At 35.9% G+C, this 17,429-nt stretch overlaps 1 protein-coding gene and 1 pseudogene across 5 annotated transcripts in view; one reads left to right on the forward strand and one right to left on the reverse strand.

Moving 5' to 3' along the window:
* ADK (adenosine kinase) overlaps positions 1-17,429 on the forward strand; it is a 502,519-nt gene that overhangs the window by 190,495 nt on the left and 294,595 nt on the right. The window lies entirely within an intron of this gene.
* LOC116741784 lies at positions 7,162-7,659 on the reverse strand (annotated as a pseudogene).

The raw sequence follows: 17,429 nt of genomic DNA on the forward strand, positions 1-17,429 counted from the left end.
ATTGAGGACCCCTTACTCTTGACAAATTGCTTCTCTCAGCTTTTAAGATTCTTTCTCTTTCTTTTGATAATTTAGTCAAGTCTTGGTGTGAATCTCTTTGGGTTTATTCTCCTTGTAGTTCATTGAGCTTCTTGGATGTGTAGATTCATATATTTCATCTATTTGGGAATTTTTTGGCCATGTGTCTTCAAATATTTTTTTCTGCTCCTTTCTCTCTTCTGCAATTCCTCCAGTACATATGTTGGTGTACTTGATAGGGTTTTGTTTGTTTATTTTTGTTTTAGTGCTTCTTTGGAAAGAGTTTGGAGCCGCATACCCCATCAAGTTGCTCCATAATTATCATTATTTATGTATTTTTTGGTCTGTTATATTTGTTCCTGTGTTGGGATTCTAAAAAGTTGGTCACTCTGTTTTAAGGCCAGTGACCTATTGTTTTCTATTCTTATGCTGGGCTGTTGGTTTTCATAAACCTTACCTACTTAACTTATTTGTATTACCTCTTTGCAATCTTTATTTTATACTGTTGTATACACTCTCAACCTTTAGAGCCTCATAACAGCCTGTGAGATAGGAAAAAAGATGTGATCTCATTTTAATGAAAAGGATTCTGATTAAATAAGATCGATTAAAATGTCATGGTTGGTAACTAAGCAGATCAGAATTGGAACCCAGGTCTTCTAACTGGAAACTTCTGATTGCTCTCCTTACTGGAGATTTCTCTCTCTTCCTTAGTGGACTTCAGTTTTGACTTGTCCATATATGTTAGATTTGAGTAGCGTTTCACATACTCTCTCCACTTTTTACAGTCTGCTTCAATTTGGGAAGAATTGGAGGTTGTCAGAGAGAATCAAGTAGCCATCATTTTTAATACAGTCCAAATTAAACCAACTCTTTCCTTCATGCTTTTGAGGGACAGCAGCTTTTTTGGTGTTTGGACATCTTTTTGCTCCATTTGCAGTATATGCTTTTTTCTGACTCGTATTTTTCAGAAGCCTCATGACCAGCTACCTGTAGTATTCCTATATTGTTTTAAGTTATATAAGTTCACTATTAAGTTTCCTGCAAATTGATTTACTGATCTTTCTAATGTTCTATACCTGTTAAAAATTAGTCATTTTTGCATATGTTCTGGGCAGCTAATCAAATATTTTAAGTGCCTTCTCAGTCTTTGTTACCTGAAGTATATATAAGTAGATCATCGTTGGACTCAATTGTTTCTTCTTCCTCTCATCCCCCAAAGTGTTGAGGCTATATGGATTTTTATGATTTGCTATTCAATAATAAAAAGTAATCATTTTCTTACTACTTTAATAACTGCCATTTTTTTCTAAATAAAGTATATTTTTCTCATTTAAAGCAAAGATCTTAGGGATAAAATAGTATTCATTCTTTGCTATAATTGAAATCATTTATTAAAAACTACTAAATGTGTATATGTTCCTTGCCAAATAGCCCTCTCTCCTCCATTTTTCTTCAGGAAGTAAAATATGTTCCTAATTACAAATTTTCTTCCTTAATCATTTATATAAATCCATCAGTAATAGATTTGATTCTTTTCTTCATGTAAGTATTAAACGTTTCTCTTGGTCACTTGAATTCTTATATCCTTACTTCTAATTCCTCACTGGTTCTCTCATTATTGACTTTTCAATCTTCCTTTTTGTCACCTCTCTCACAGTTAGATAAGCCTCTATGTTTAACTTCTAGTGAAATTTTAAGCAAGCTTTTGTTTTGTTTTTAATGGAATTTTGAGAAAACTGTCTTGTGCCAGTATTTTTATGTTTTATACAGGATAGCTGCTGGGGTGTGTGGAGGGGGGAGAGGTGCTTTAATTGTTTTTTTCCTACAAACATCATGTAATGAACCAGTTTTCAGAATTGTGTTTTAAAGTTTTCCCAAACTCTTTGTATATTGAATACCTAAAAACATTTTTTATAAAGTTTATACAATTATGTTTGAATGAATAGAAACATGTTCAACGCAGAATTGTAAAGTTGATATTTTAAGAACCATGTAGCATTTCCAATTAAGTCATAGTATTTAGAAATTAAAATTGAGAGCCTCATGTTTTCTTTTGTAGACCTTTTTTTTTAAAAAAAAAAAACCAGTTAATCTATGTGGCTTTCCTGTATGAATAAATATTATTCTGATTATCTCTTTTTATGACCTATTTCACCTGAAAAAACTATATAGAGATTAAAAGGCATTTTAGTAGATATATCTCAGAATCTGGGAACAGTGCAGACTGCTTAGATCTAAAGAGAAGAAACGACATTGGAGTGATCAAAGAGAATTCTCCCTTCTAATGCCTTACACCTGGAGCAGTTGCAGAACTGTCAATAGCACAACTACATTTATAAATATCAGAGCAGGCTGTGGCAGACGGTGGGTGATACAACACAGAGTCTTGTCAAACCTTTATGTCACTAAAAAGGAGGTTCCTTTTAGTGCCAATTTTAAGATTAATGAATAATTTTAAGTAACTTAGGTCTTAAAAAGTAAAATTGACTATTAAAATTGTGAATTTCTCCTTGCAGTTGAAAAATTTAAGTATGAATTAACACCTCCCTTCTTTGGTAATCTTTTTCTTTGTTGAATAAGACTGAGAGATTTTAGTAGCTAAACTAAGGTGAAGAAAGTAGTGTTTTGTTTTCCTGAAGGATATTTTTAATGTGTTTGTGACATCCTTCTATGTTAAATCAGATTCTTTAATGTAAAGCAAAACCTATATTTTCTCTCTTCCTTTCTATCTCCCCCTCTTCTTTTCTCTTTCCGTCGTCTTTTCTTTCTGCTTTTTGTCCTTTAAGCCTTATTTTATGTCTTGTGTTAAGGGATTCTTTTGCCACTGTTAGTAAAACATGCTTTTTGTCTCAGTAGTTAAGGTGTGCTCTGAGGTTGTTTAGTATAAATCTACACCTACACATCATAAACTATCCACTTTATGAAAGAAAGCATACCTTTTACACTTATGAACCTTAATGTGGTACATTGTCTTGCAGTATGACATTAAACATGGGTACAGTTTGGGATTGTGTCTCCTGCCTAAGAGCAAAGCAACAAGTGCTTCAGTAAGGAAAACCACAAGTTGCAGGATCTTCTTTCATTCAGGGGATAAAATTCTTGCCTTGATTCCATTCCTTTTCATTCTATTTTGTAATTAGGTTTCAGGAACTTTAAAAAATAAATGTCTTGTTAATTAATATATTTATCTGAACTGAAAAATAAAGTCAGATCTTTTCTGGGAGAGAAAAATGTCTCATTTGTTTGGTTGGTTGGGCAGTGAATATGGTGTTTGCCATTTAAATTAAATAGTGGTACTGTCAACTGCCATGTTTTTAAAGACAAGCTTTTCTAGAGTACTTCTGTTTTCTTTGGTAGTTTTGGCAACAAGATACTTGAGAGAAAATAAAAAACAAAATAGTCTAAATTTTAGCTTAGCACAGCGTAGTGGCTTAGGGAATGTGCTGTGCAATAAGCAAAGCTGGGCAAGTACAAACTTGGGCAAGTCACCTAACCTTTTTTTTAATATAATATGTTTTATTTATTTATTATTTATATTTTATTTATTTTATTTATTTGTTTTTTAAAATTTATTTTTGGCTACGTTGGGTCTACGTTGCTAAGCTCAGGCTTTCTCTAGTTGTGACGAGCCAGGGCTACTCTTCGTTGTGGTGTGCTTCTCATTGCAGTGGCTTCTCCTGTTGCAGAGCACAGGCTCTAGGCACGCGGGCTTCAGTAGTTGCAGCATGCGGGCTCAGTAGTTGCGGCGCGTGCACCCTAGAGCGTGCGGGCTTTGGTAGTTGTGGTGCATGTGCTCAGTAGTTGTGGCACACAGCCTCAGTAGTTGTGGCGCACGGGTTAGTTGCTCTGCGACATGTGGGATCTTCCCGGACCAGGGGTCAAACTCCTGTCCCCTGAATTGGCAGGCGGATTCTTAACCACTGCACAACCAGGGAAGTCCCAAATCACCTAACCTTTTCAAGTTTCAGTTTCCTCTTCAGTAAAATGGGAATAATGGTAGTACTTTTATAGGCTAACATTCTTAAAAGGGAAAATGGGACTCTCAGACATGCAATGAACACGTCAACAATTTTATTTAACTCTAATTAGTGTACAGGTAAGATGTTGCAATTTATTTAAAGGGGAATTCAAAGACTGGAGGTATGTGTGGTCCATGAAATCAATCTACAAATATTACAAAACTGACTTTGGTGGGGTGGTGGATTTCATTTGTGTCTCTACAGGGCAGATTTTATTTTCTGATTTTTTTTTATAGGCAATAATTATTGCTATAAGTAATACACAATTTACAAACTCATGAAATAGCTCAAAGGTATATGCTTCATGATAGGGAAGAATAATTCTAATCCTTGTATTTTCACAGATTTTATTAAGAATAGTTGTTGAGTTGGTAACATAATTGTTTTCCCTTTTTAGCCTATTGCTATAATTTATTATTTTAATATTTTCCCTTTTATTAGTTTTGTATTCATTAAAATATAAGCATCATGAGGGCAGGCACTTTCTTTTGTTCCCTGCTGTATGTCCTCAACATCTCCAATAATCTCTGTGACTTGGAAGACTTTCAGTGAACATATTTTGAGTGATTGAAGTGATTAATAGATACAACCCTATATGAGAAAGTTGTATTTTTCTTTACTGCTCGATTCTCTGGTTTGTATTAATTTTATTTTGTTTTTTGACAGGGCAAAAGCATAATTTCTGTACAAGCATAGGTATTTATTTTAATCTAATTATTGAATTTTTTCTTTTAATGTCATGCGTTGGTATATTTTGACAGCGATATAAACAAAGTTTATAATGAAGAGTATTACCATTGGAGGCAAAGATCTGGATTCTAGACCTGGTTCTTCTCTGAGTGGCCGTCAACTCTTTGAGCAGTAGTTTCTTCACAAGTAAAATGAGATGATAAAACACTATAACCTTGGAGTTTATTAAGAGAATTAAATGTGATAATACACATAAATTACCTAGGAAGGTTCATGGCACATAGTAAATGATCAAAATAGTTCAGCTGTGCTGTTAAACTATTATTTTAGTTGGGTTTGATTTTTGGTTTATTATTTCATGGAGTTGTAAAAGTTTATATTTATTCTGTAAAAGCAGTCATTTCAATAGTGTCCTAAAAATCTGTGCTTACATATACAGTTAGTTATATAACTATCTCTGATTTGAAGGACTCACACGTGTAATGTAATACAATGGTGATTTGTTACATAAATAATAGATACAATAAAGTAAAATGTGGGACCCTAATGAATACCCTTTTATAAGTTGGTATTCAAGATGTTTACATTCTTTTTAATACATGCTCTCATAAGATATTCACCATACTGAATAAAATAACATCGTGATTGTTACTTGGAACAATGAACAATTTAGCTAACTTCTGAAGCTTAAATCAAAGGTTTGAATTTTGCTTAACAATACATTTTGAGCTATATAAATAAGGAATTTTAAAGCATTTGATAATCATTTAAGTTTCCCCATTAAGCCCTGAATTTAGTTGATAATATCCAAGACAAAGCATATAGGAAAATAATGGGTTTTTTTAAATTTTAAGTTGAGTATTATTGCAAAATGTTCTTGATTCCACTGGAAGAAATTCAGATTATGTAAAAGAAAATGTTTCAGACAGTTTTTATTGTAGCAGTACTTTATGAATAGGCTCTTAAATATAGCAGCTTATTGATAAAAATTTTGAATTTGTAAATGAATCAGGCATCTGTCTTAAATCTTATGAAATTGCTCTTCATTCTTCATAGATATAGTCTGCATATTGTAGTTCACTATCAACTTCTGGAATCTATAATAATGAATTGTCAAGTTGAGAATCTGTGATATTACTTTCCAGGTTCTACTAATTTGCCTGCTAGTCATCTTTAACTGTAAGAAAGTGAGCCAAAAGCTGGCTTCCTAGGTACTATCCTGTTACTCTATCCTGTACATTGCTGCTTATAGGTGACCAAATACTGAGAACCCCCATTCCCCACTTCTTGTCTTTTGTTTTCCCCCTCAGAGGCATTGTTGCCATCCATTAAGAGCGAGTAACTTCCTATTTTCTAAGTTTATTTCTGTACCAGTCAATATTCTTATTCCACCTTTGGCATTTTCAGGAGCATGTATTCACATTGATTTATAAAGTTATTTAAATATATACCTGTTTAATATTTGTATTATTAGGAAATGAAAGACCTGATCTTCTGTTAATGAAATTTGAAATAAGTGCAAGGTAAATAGGATGAGGTATATTTTCTCTTTTTGAAATTAAACTGTGTGTATGTTTGGCCCTGAAGATATATATGTATGCATGTATACACAGAGTTTGTGAGGTAAAATGAAGAATTGACGTAAGGAACCTTATCTCATTCTACTGTCCTACCTGGATCCCTCCCATGTAAAGCGTTTAGAATCCAGTATGCAGTGATACAGTGCTTGGCCTCATTTTCATAGACCTTACTTGATAGTAATTGTGGTCCATCCCATCATGACAGCTATAATTTCCTCCTTTCACAAAGTCTCTACGTGGAAATTAACGGCTATGCAGTGAGCTTTTCAAATAAGGGAGAAGAAGATTGGATGGATGGGTGGAAGTTAGCTGACCATTGAGAAGCTCTGTTCTTGGTAGGCGTAGCAGGTTGATTGCATGTGGTGTCTAGTTAAATTGAAGAACTTTGCCGTTTACTGTTTGTGTATTTAGAAGTGATTTAACAACATGTAACAGAAAACTGAAAATTTTGAGGATTTAAAAATTTGAGATCTGGCAGAATAAGAAACTTAGGTTTGATTTTTTTTCCCCCTAATAATCTGCTTATTATTTATTTATTCCTCCACAGAGCCCCCTTCCCCCACCCCCCCCACACACATACACGGACACTGAGGAGGTTGTTTGGAATGGGTTACAACCTGGGGCCTGGAGTCTTGAAATCTGAGGCACCCTCTTCCGTCATTCTGTGGCTTAGGTGGGGGTATTGTCCAGGCAGAACTGGTGTCTCCGTTTGGATACTGCAGAAGGAAGGGGAACCTAGGCACACCCATAAAGGTGGCCATACCCAGAGGAGTTGATTGGCAGGCTGGAAGACAAATCTTCTCGATAAAGGCACTTTTACCTCAGTTGTGGGCTGGGAGGAATTATTTCGATGGTGGTGTTATTTGCAGGTTGCTGAGAGAAATGAAGGGAGTTCACCTACATTGGGCCATCTGCAGGGTCAGTAGGGGCTGCTGTATGTCTTTGCTGCCGCAAGGGGAAGGTAATGTAGGCATCATAGCCAAAGAGTAATGTAGGGATTAGGCCCAGTACCCCTGCAATGATTTTGGAGTGGTTTCCTCTCTCACCAAGCACAACAATGGAGGTGATCAGGTAGAGGATGACCGCTATGAGGGTTCGGAAGAAATCACTCCAAGGCCAGTTGATCTGTATCTTGGTGTGCAAGTCACACATGTAGACGACAAAGAGAGCAGCACAGATCATCTCTGTCACCGACAAGGATGAGTATCCTGATGTCGAGGCACCGAAGCAGATCAGAATCACCAGGCACAATATAATTTCAGCAAACAGGAGAATTCCCTGTCGGGGGCGTGAGAAGTTGGAGCAGGCGGCCCAGCAGCCGGGGCCGAGAGGCGCTCGGAATCCACCATGGCGTGGACCGGAGTCCTGAGAGGCACGAAGGATCTGCTCTCTTGTGCGTTTGAGGACGGTGCACACCCAGACATCTTGCTCGCTGTCTGACCGGAAAGGGGGCCCTTGGGCGAAGGGAGAGGTTTGATTTTATGAAAGCAATACCAGTTATAGTCCTTTATGAAGATAGTGTACAATTTATGCAAATATAATAATAATTTAAAAATATGTTTCATTAGATAGATCAGATTACTTTCAGTTATGTTCAGAATAGTAATTATTCATATTTATGGACCACTAGGGATTTGTGCTTTATGTAACAGTTGTCACCTTCTCTCTCTCTTTTTTTTAAAATAAATTTATTTTTGGCTGTGTTGGGTCTTTGTTGCTTTGCACAGGCTTTCTCTAGTTGTGGCGCGCAGGTTTCTCATTGCGGTGGCTTTTCGTTGTGGAGCATGGGCTCTAGGCGCACGAGCTTCAATAGTTGTGGCACACGGGCTGAGTACTTGTGGCTTGGGGGTTCTAGAGCGCAGCCTCAGTAGTTGTGGCACACGGGCTTAGTTGCTCCACAGCATGTGGGATCATCCCTGATCAGGGCTCGAACCTGTGTCCTCTGCATTAGCAGGCGGATGCTTAACCACTGCGCCACCAGGGAATTCCCGTCACCTTCTCTTGTATTAAAAATTGAATGAAATGTTCATCAGGTAGACTAATATAACTCACATAGGAAAGTAATATTTGAACCATGTGATTTATCTAAAAATACTGGGGAACTAAAAAGTAATACCTCTGTGAAGCATTCATATAAATGTGTCATTTGTCTGAAATAGTGAAAGTCTAAGTATATAGAGCAGTACTTTAAATTATTTAGAGTAGGTCATTTTCCCTTCCCCAAACTTACAGATTTAATCCTACCCTGAGGAAAATTATACTAAATGTGAAAGATTGTAGTCAGTAATAACGTAGTCAGTGTTGCATTTTTTTTAAAGCAGGGACTATCAATTCTTAACCATCTCCTTTAGGCCCCTGTGGGATGAAGGTTAATTTTATAGCAGCAGTGACTACAAGTAATGTACATTGCTGGGGACATGTACAAAGCTGACTTGATAGGGCTTGTACTTTTGGAGTGACTGTATAGTAGGTGGAAGTAGCAAGCTCAGCCTTTGGGCTCTTCTATGTGTAATCAAACCTTTCATGTAGGAATTTGTGGCAGGTTGGTACTTCCCCCTCATACCCCCTTATTTGTAGGGTTTCTTAACATTTTTTAAATGGTTTTAATTGTTAAACTTAGAACACATTTTAGAAAATAGAAATGTAAAGAAAGAAAAAATGACAGTAACCTCTTTTTTATTTTCCAGTTGTATGTGAGTCAGTGTGTGTTTACATAGTTCTACAATTAGAGAACTTGGGGGAGAAAACAGTTTCCTTTGTTTTTTTTAAGTAAATTCAGTTTGTGTCATGTAGTTTTACAGAGCCACCAAACCACAATCTTAGGGAAAATAATGTAAAAAGATTATTCAAAATGAAGGAAAATGGGCAAAGAACAGTATATTTCTTGAATGTGGTGCTTAGTTCTGGGAACCATATATTTAGGATACATGACAAACTTCTCGTTGTAGATGACGTTGGGCAAGTTTTCCTATAGCTTCCTGTGCCTCCGTTCGCTCATTTGTACACTGTAAAATGCACACTGTACACTTGGGATTGTGAGGGTAAAATGTAAAATAAAAAATGGAAGAGTATGTACTACTAGGTAAGGTGCTGGCACATGAAATCGTTATCACAGTTATTAAACTTCAGTGTCATCATCATTAAAGATTATGTGATTTAATTTCTCAGTGTTTTCACAACATATTTATATGAATAGGTGGTACACATTGATAATATTGCACTGTTGAGAGCCATTTTCAAAATAGTCCTTTAGTTATACATTTATTAAATTGCTGCTCTGCCTACTGTGACTTCTCAGAAGTATAGTGTTATGGGTGGGATGTTACATAGAAATGTAGGGATTGAAGCAAGTGTTGTCACGTAAATCTCCCAGTACTCTCTGTCATCCTTTTGGTTAATGATAAAAGTTTGTTGGGAATTCCCTGGTGGTCCAGTCATTAGGACTCGGTGCTTTCACTGCTGAGGTCCTGGGTTCAATGCCTGGTTGGGGAACTAAGATCCCACAAAGCTGTGTGATGCAGCCAAAAAAAAAAGTTTGTCTTCCACAGAATTAAATGCATCTTTTAATTTAATTTTCTAATGTTACTCTCTTTGTATTTACCAAAATGCAATATGCATGTTTTGGTTTTTAAAGTATCTCTCTCAAGTTCTTTGACATTCTTTCATTTAAAAGGTAGAGCCTAATTTCCCTGTTGTTGAATATGCCCAGACTTAGTAACTTGCTTCTAACAAATAGAATGTGTTAGAGTTGTGTGTGGCATTGATGATGTGCATTGATGTGTGGCATTGATGATGGGCTGTTTCTGAGGCTAGGTATTGTTGCTTCCACATTGTTTTCTTTTGGATGCCCATAATAAGAAAGTCAACTGCTGTGTCATGAGGACACTCAGTCATCCTACGGAGAGGCCCTCATGACAGCGAACTAAAGTTTTTTACCACCAACGAGCACCAACATGCTAGCCATGTGCAGGAGCCAGCCCCAATCACCATAACCTAATGAGATACCCTGAGACACAACTCCTTTGCTAAAACACTCCCAAATTCCTGACGCATAAAAAAAGCTATATAATGTTATGTTTCTTATTTTAACTCACTGTGTTTGGCAGCAACAAATAACTAAGAGGCAAAAAGTCCAAAATTTTAAAAGGTCAAGAGTATGTAGGGAAAAGTAGATTTTCTTCCTGTGCCCATACTCTGCTCACCCAGTTCACATAGTTAGATGTGATTCCTGTAACAAGTTTCTTGTGTTCTTCCAGAAATATTTTATTTCTTTACAGCTATGTGCGTATCTGTTAATGTGTATTTTCTGCATATGTTATACTGTATACACAGTTTTGTATTTTCATTTTTTTTTCTTAATAGTATATTTTGGAGATTGTTCCATACCAGTATGAAATAGATATGGCTGATTCTTTTTAATGGCTATAATGGTCCATTCTATGATAGTATTATAATTTTTTTTTAATAAATTTATTTATTTATTTTTGGCTGCATTGGGTCTTCGTTGCTGTGCGCGGGTTTTCTCTAGTTGTGGTGAGCAAGGGCTACCCTTTGTTGCGGTGCGCAGGCTTCACATTGTGGTGGCTTCTCTTGTTGTGGAGCATGGGCTCTAGGTGCGTGGGCTTCAGTAGTTGTGGCATGCGGGCTCAGTAGTTGTGGCATACAGGCTCTAGAGCGCAGGCTCAGTAGTTGTGGCACACGGGCTTAGTTGCTCCACGGCATGTGGGATTTTCCCGGACCAGAGCTTGAATCCATGCCGCCTGCATTGGCAGGCGGATTCTTAACCACTGCACCACCTGGGAAGTCCCAGTATTATAATTCGTTTAATGAATCTCTTACTGTTTAACATTTAGATGGTTTACAAAGATACTTTAGGAGTACCTTAATATGCATGTTATTTTCCATCTGTATATCTTTTTTTTTGCTATGTGGGAGTCACATAGAAGGTTACATCCGAATAGGTTTTTTTTTTTTTTTTTTTTAATATTTATTTATTTGGCTGCACCAGGTCTTAGTTGTGGCATGCAGGATCTTTAGTTGCAGCATGCAAACTGTTAGTTGCAGCATGTGGGATCTAGTTCCCTGACCAGGGATTGAACCTGGACCCCCTGCATTAGGAGCATGGAGTCTTAGCCACTGGACCACCAGGGAAGTCCCTTCCATCTGTGTATGTTTATAATTTAGTCTTAGAAATAAGAATTGCTGGCTGAAAGAGCATAAGCATGGTAGATTTTTATACAAATTGTCAAATTTGTCCACATAAACATTTTACCAATTTTTATTTCTATCAGAACTGAATGCATATATTTGTTTTAATACATCCTTACCAATTCAGAATATAATCAGGGTCTTCTTTATCAATATGCTGTGTAAAAAGTAAAATCTCATTGAAAGTTTACATTTATATTTCTCTGGATGACATGAATTACTTGGATGGAATGAACTATTTTCTGAGAGAAATAAATTACCAAAATTCATTCTGAAAAGAGAAAAATCTGTGTGGTGTAATGCTCATATAAGAAATAGAGCAGATTATCAAAGAGCCTCCTCTCCACAAGAGTAAAAATCCTAGGTGACTTCACTTGGCAAATATACCAGACTTGTGAACATCAGATTATTCTAAGATAATTAAACCATTGAGCAGCATAGGAGAAAAAAACCCTTCTAGATTCTTTTCTTTCAAGCTGGTCTCCATTGATACTATAACCCAACAAGGATAGCAGAAAGAAAAATAAGCAAGCATAAAACTAAAAGTATAGATTAATACTGTTTTTGACTGTTGTGAAAAAAAGCCTAAATACAATATTTGGAAATAAATTTAGTACCACATTAATAATTGTCAGTGACCAAGGTGAAAAGTTAATTCTGGGAATGCAAGGATGGTTCACTGTTACAAAATCTGTAATTTGTTCTTATAGCAATAAAACAAAAGAGAAATAGGATCTTCTATGGAGATGCTAAAACAACTTCCATTAAAGAAAACAGATATATGTTTTCTTAATAGAATCTGTCTCTCTCAACTCCAATGCCAGTATCATATTTTATAGATAAAATAGGGAAATAAAATTAACACTACCTTTGTTGAGTCTGTTGTGGAAAACCCCAATAGAATGAAGTGAATACTGTTGTAAACAAAGAATTAATAAATTAGGTGGATTTAAAATTTAGGTGCTTAAATTAATAGATGGGATAAACAACTATAAACCTCATTTACAGTAGCAAACAAAAAGATAAATACCTTTTGGACAGGCATTGTTTTTATTCTGGTTTTCTGCAATCTCTCCCCCACCACCCCCCTTTCATATTTCCTGTTTTTATTTAAGTGTACTTTTTCTTTTCTCTTATTTTTATTTCTATTTGTTTTCTGTCTCTATCCTTCCATTGCCATGTGACTTTATATATTCATTGCTTTGAGCTGTAAGAATAATTTAATACCAGAAACATTACAGATAGCTATATTACAATGCATACAGAAAATATAGTTAATATAATTTACTATTGTAGCTTACATCAAAAAGTACAAAAATAGGGCTTCCCTGGTGGCTCAGTGGTTGAGAGTCTGCCTGCCGATGCAGGGGATACCGGTTCGTGCCCCGGTCCGGGAGGATCCCGCATGCCACGGAGCAGCTGGGCCCGTGAACCATGGCCGCTGGGCCTGTGCGTCCGGAGCCTGTGCTCCGCAATGGGAGAGGCCACAACAGTGAGAGGCCCGCATACCGCAAAAAAAAAAAAAAAAAAGTACAAAAATAAGCTAATTCTTGGGCTAATTTTTGTTTTTTACAGATGCAGGGAAATGCCTGAATTTCAATCTTATATACCACAATGTGTTTTGAAAGTTTCGTATCATGCTTCTAGTTTTGAAAGCCATTCTTTATTTTTATTTCTCAGAAATATGATACTCTAAAATAAATATATTGATAAATGATTATTTAAATCATTCTACTTCAATTGAAGTAGGAAAGCCAGAATAATTTAATATCCCAGAAGAATAATAAAATAAAAATCAGTGGTAATTCTGTGTAACATTAGCCTATATTTCTATTTAACTTTGAAGTCGTTTGTTGCCTTTAGCTGGATCATATTTCTCGAGTTTTACTTTAATAGTAATTTTGCTAATGTAAAAAGTTACTATATAATGTCATTAGTAATGTCATGCTTTATCAAGCTGATGCTCTCTTAAAAATTGTTGATGATAACAATATGAAATGAGGGAGGTATATGTAGTTATGAAAGACCTTAACATTACTGTGTATCTTTTTATTTAAGTGCAAAGTATACTCATATTGTTTCTATCACCAGTATTTTTTTTTTAATGGTATAAGCACAAAGAGCTATATTATGATGGTGAGACTATGAAAAGGTAAATTTATGGTTAGCTTCCAAATCTGCTCTAGTGTTTATTACCATCTGGTCTCTTTGGAGACTATTATAACTATTCATGGGAGTGTTTTCAACACAAAAAAAGGATGGTTTGTGTATTGGCAGAAAGCAAAAACTACCAGTGGTTTAAACCATATGTAGTTTTCTTAGAATTAGGCAAGGGAAATGAACTGAAGAACTAATTGAGAATCATTAGTAGTTATATGGTTTATCTCAATTTTGTCAGAATTCATTCATAAAGGACAAAATATTGTACAAGAAAAACTGAAGGTAGTAGAAATAAAACAATAACTCCATTTGGCATATTATTTTCGTTTTAATCAGTGAAATGTTAAGATGGTCTCAAATCTTGATGTAAACCTCAGAAATAAAATGAGGAATATATGTCAAATTTGAGGACTTTTTAAGAATAAAAACAGAAAGATTCATGTTAAAATAATTATAGAGATGAACACTTGAAGAATGCCTTTATTAAAGGTATTTGTCTTGAATTTAATGCAAACATATTATTTTAAATAATTTTATGTGTGTCCTAGACTTATATCACTCTTAAGGAGTAGAAGTAGTTTGCAGTGTTTTAAGCTTAAGTTGATAATAGTAAAAGGATAAAAAGAAATATCTTTTCACTTTTCCATTCTAAGAGTTGGAGAGAGGTCTATAAAAAAAATGAGATGACAAGTCAAAAAATTGAATTCATCTATTTTTATTCAGCAGTTTTAAACAAAAAATGCCTGGTGGGCTGGGAATATACAGGAAATTTAAATTTGTGATCAAGAATAAGAAATGCATTTGTGGTTTAAAAAAGAAATACCAGCATGTCACATTAAAGTTATGGTGTCTACAGTATTGTACAGTTAGCAGGAAAATGTATTACATCAGGGGCTATGTTGCACTTTAGAGAGCTAGTATGGGGATGCGGATGAAGAGAATAACTCCGTAGAAGGCACGACCATTAATAATCCAGTCAGAGAGGAAGAATTTTGCTGTCTCCCATGTAACATAAAACAGATGTTACATTCTATTAAAAACCTTCTTAACTAGAATGAATGTTTAGATCACTGGTCAATAGGAGAAACATGAACAATGGTAATTTAATGATTTTGAAAATTTATTGTTTGTCAGTTAATATTGGTGGTAGGGAGGGTGAAGGGAAGCTTGCTAAATGTTATTGTATTTTGGGTATCTTAATTTAGAAAGCTGAAAGGCAACAGTGAACTATATTTTTAATTTATTTTACAAATTTAAGCTATTTTCTTTCTCAGAAATTGTTGTAAAAACCAAGAAATTTAGAAACTGTGAGTTCTGATTTAATAAATCTGAATAGGTGATTTAAATATATCTAAAGGTATTTAATTTATTAACTTTAAATGAAAGCTGGAAACATTGTTAAGTAGTTGGCAGTCGAAAGAAGACATATGGAGAAAAGGCCACTGGGGATGTTTCCACAAAGTCCTAGGTATCGTTTCCTTTTCTTTTTTTAAAAGATGTACGTTTTTTCCCCCAGTATTGTTTTGCATAAAAAAAATTTTAGGTGTAACGTACATAAAATAAAATTGACCTTTTTAATGTACAGTTGTAAGTTCTGACGTAAGCACACAGTCATGTAGCCACTACCAGGAGCAAGATATGTTTTAGTTCCAGCACCCTAAAACTTCCCCTGTGCTCTTTTGTAGTCAGCGTTTCCCCCACCGCAGCTCCTAGCGATCACTGCTCTGTTTTTGTTGGCAGAGACAGACCTCCTTGCTTGGTGTGCCAAGACTGTAAGGCTCTGACTGCTCTCTTTCCTAGGACATTTCTCAGTATTATTTATATAGCTGGTGGACTTAAAACATGAGGTAACTGTCTCTCCCCAGACAAAGAGCAGACTTAGTTACTGTTTGCTATAAAATTGGTAGATTCCCCAAGCTTTATGTTCCTCACCTGCCAGTGCAAACCCAGTGAGTGCATGCATAGCATCTATCTGAACCATCCTGTTACCTGCATAGGACTTGGGGCAAGGGGAACTGGTGCAAATATGCCCATGTTCATGTGCCTTGACTTGAGTAAAATATAATCTTTTGCCTTTCATCCAGGGGTCTCGTGTCTTCTGCCTTTGTCTGTGAATCAGCATCAGACCTTTTTGTTGTCGTTAGCTTTTAAAACAAGGTAGAATCAAATTCCATACCATAGTTTTCTGTTTCTACAGTTTTGCCTTTTCCAGTGTTTCATATTGATGAATCTAGCTCCTGGCCAAAAACCTGTGTGTGATTTTTTCAGGCCAATCATAGGGATCTACAAAGGTTTTACTTGGTGGGGTTTATGTGGGAAAACTGCCTTCCCCACACCAGACTTGGTGTAAAGCCAATGAATTGCTGTCTCTGAAGGGAGTTGCAGTCAAGGACTCATCTCACCTGGCCAGCTATGCTCTTACACATGTCAGTATTCCTAGCCCAAGCACCTTAATTTGGAGGTCCCTTTATCTGGGGCTTTTGTTGAGGCCTGGCTTAGATGCTTCTGTCAAGACTTTTTTATTAGGGAAGTGACAAAGAACTTTGGAGACACCTTTCTGTACTGTGACTTAGAACTCAATACTATTCTACACCTAGCTCTCCCTCTTCCATCTTACCCCAGACCCAGGGTCTTAAAACTTCAGAACCCTTTATTGGGGGCTCCCTTGGCAGTGAAACAACTCCCGCATCTGTGCAGATTCACCTGATCCTTGACCAGTGTACTGGTCCTTGGGGGAAAGTGGAGCAGTGGGGAGCTGACACTTTCTCCGATTTACCGTCTTTCTTATAGTATCACAGTAAGTGATGAAAGACTTAATTATTACTTTCACTTTGGCTTGTCTTTTTTGTTTGTTTGTTTTGTCACGAGGCTTGTGGGATCTTAGTTCCCCGACCAGGGATTGAACCTCACCCTGAGCAGTGAAAGCACAGTGAAAGCACAACTGGACCACCAGGGAATTCCCTGGCTTATTGTCTTAATTGACTACTCTGAAACCTGGCAGCTCGCCTCTCTCCAACTCACTTGAGTTCCTGACACACATAAATAGAATCATATAGTGCATAGCTTTTGAATCTTGTTTTGTTTAGTTGGCATAAGTGCATCAGAGATTGTCATCCCTTTTGTTGAGTATCCGTAATTTGTTTCTTTTATGGCTGAGTAGTGTTCCGTCATGTTGATGTACTGCAACTTGTATATCCATCCCCAGTGGAGGAATATTTAGATTGTTTCCAGTTTTGGTGATTACTAATAACTCTGCTATAAACATTTCTGTATAAGTTTCTTTATACAGACATACATTTTCATTCCACTAGAAGTAAGATTGCTGGATCACATGCTTCATAAGGAACTGCCTAAGTGGCTATATCATTTTACATTCCCACCAGCAGTGTATGAACAGTTTTATTGGCTTCACATTTTTGCCAGCACTTGGTATTGTTAGCTTTTGTTATTTATTCGCTGTAACAGGGGTAAAGTAGTATCTCATTGTTTTAATTTACACTTCCTAATGATGTTGAATATATTTTTATGTTTTTTTTACTATCTGTGTATCTTCTTCAGAGCAGCGTTCAGCTCTTTTTTAAAAATCGTGTTCATTTTGTTATTGAGTTTTGAGATTTGTTTATATTTTCTGAATATGTCTCTTGTCAGATATATGATTTGCAAGTATTTTCTCCCATTATATTCTTGTCTGTTAATTTTCTTAACAGTATCTTTCAATGAGCAGAAGTTTTTACGAATGTATCAGTCTGTT

This window comes from Phocoena sinus, chromosome 16 (genome assembly GCF_008692025.1).
Source record: "Phocoena sinus isolate mPhoSin1 chromosome 16, mPhoSin1.pri, whole genome shotgun sequence".
NCBI classification, from domain to species: domain Eukaryota; kingdom Metazoa; phylum Chordata; class Mammalia; order Artiodactyla; family Phocoenidae; genus Phocoena; species Phocoena sinus.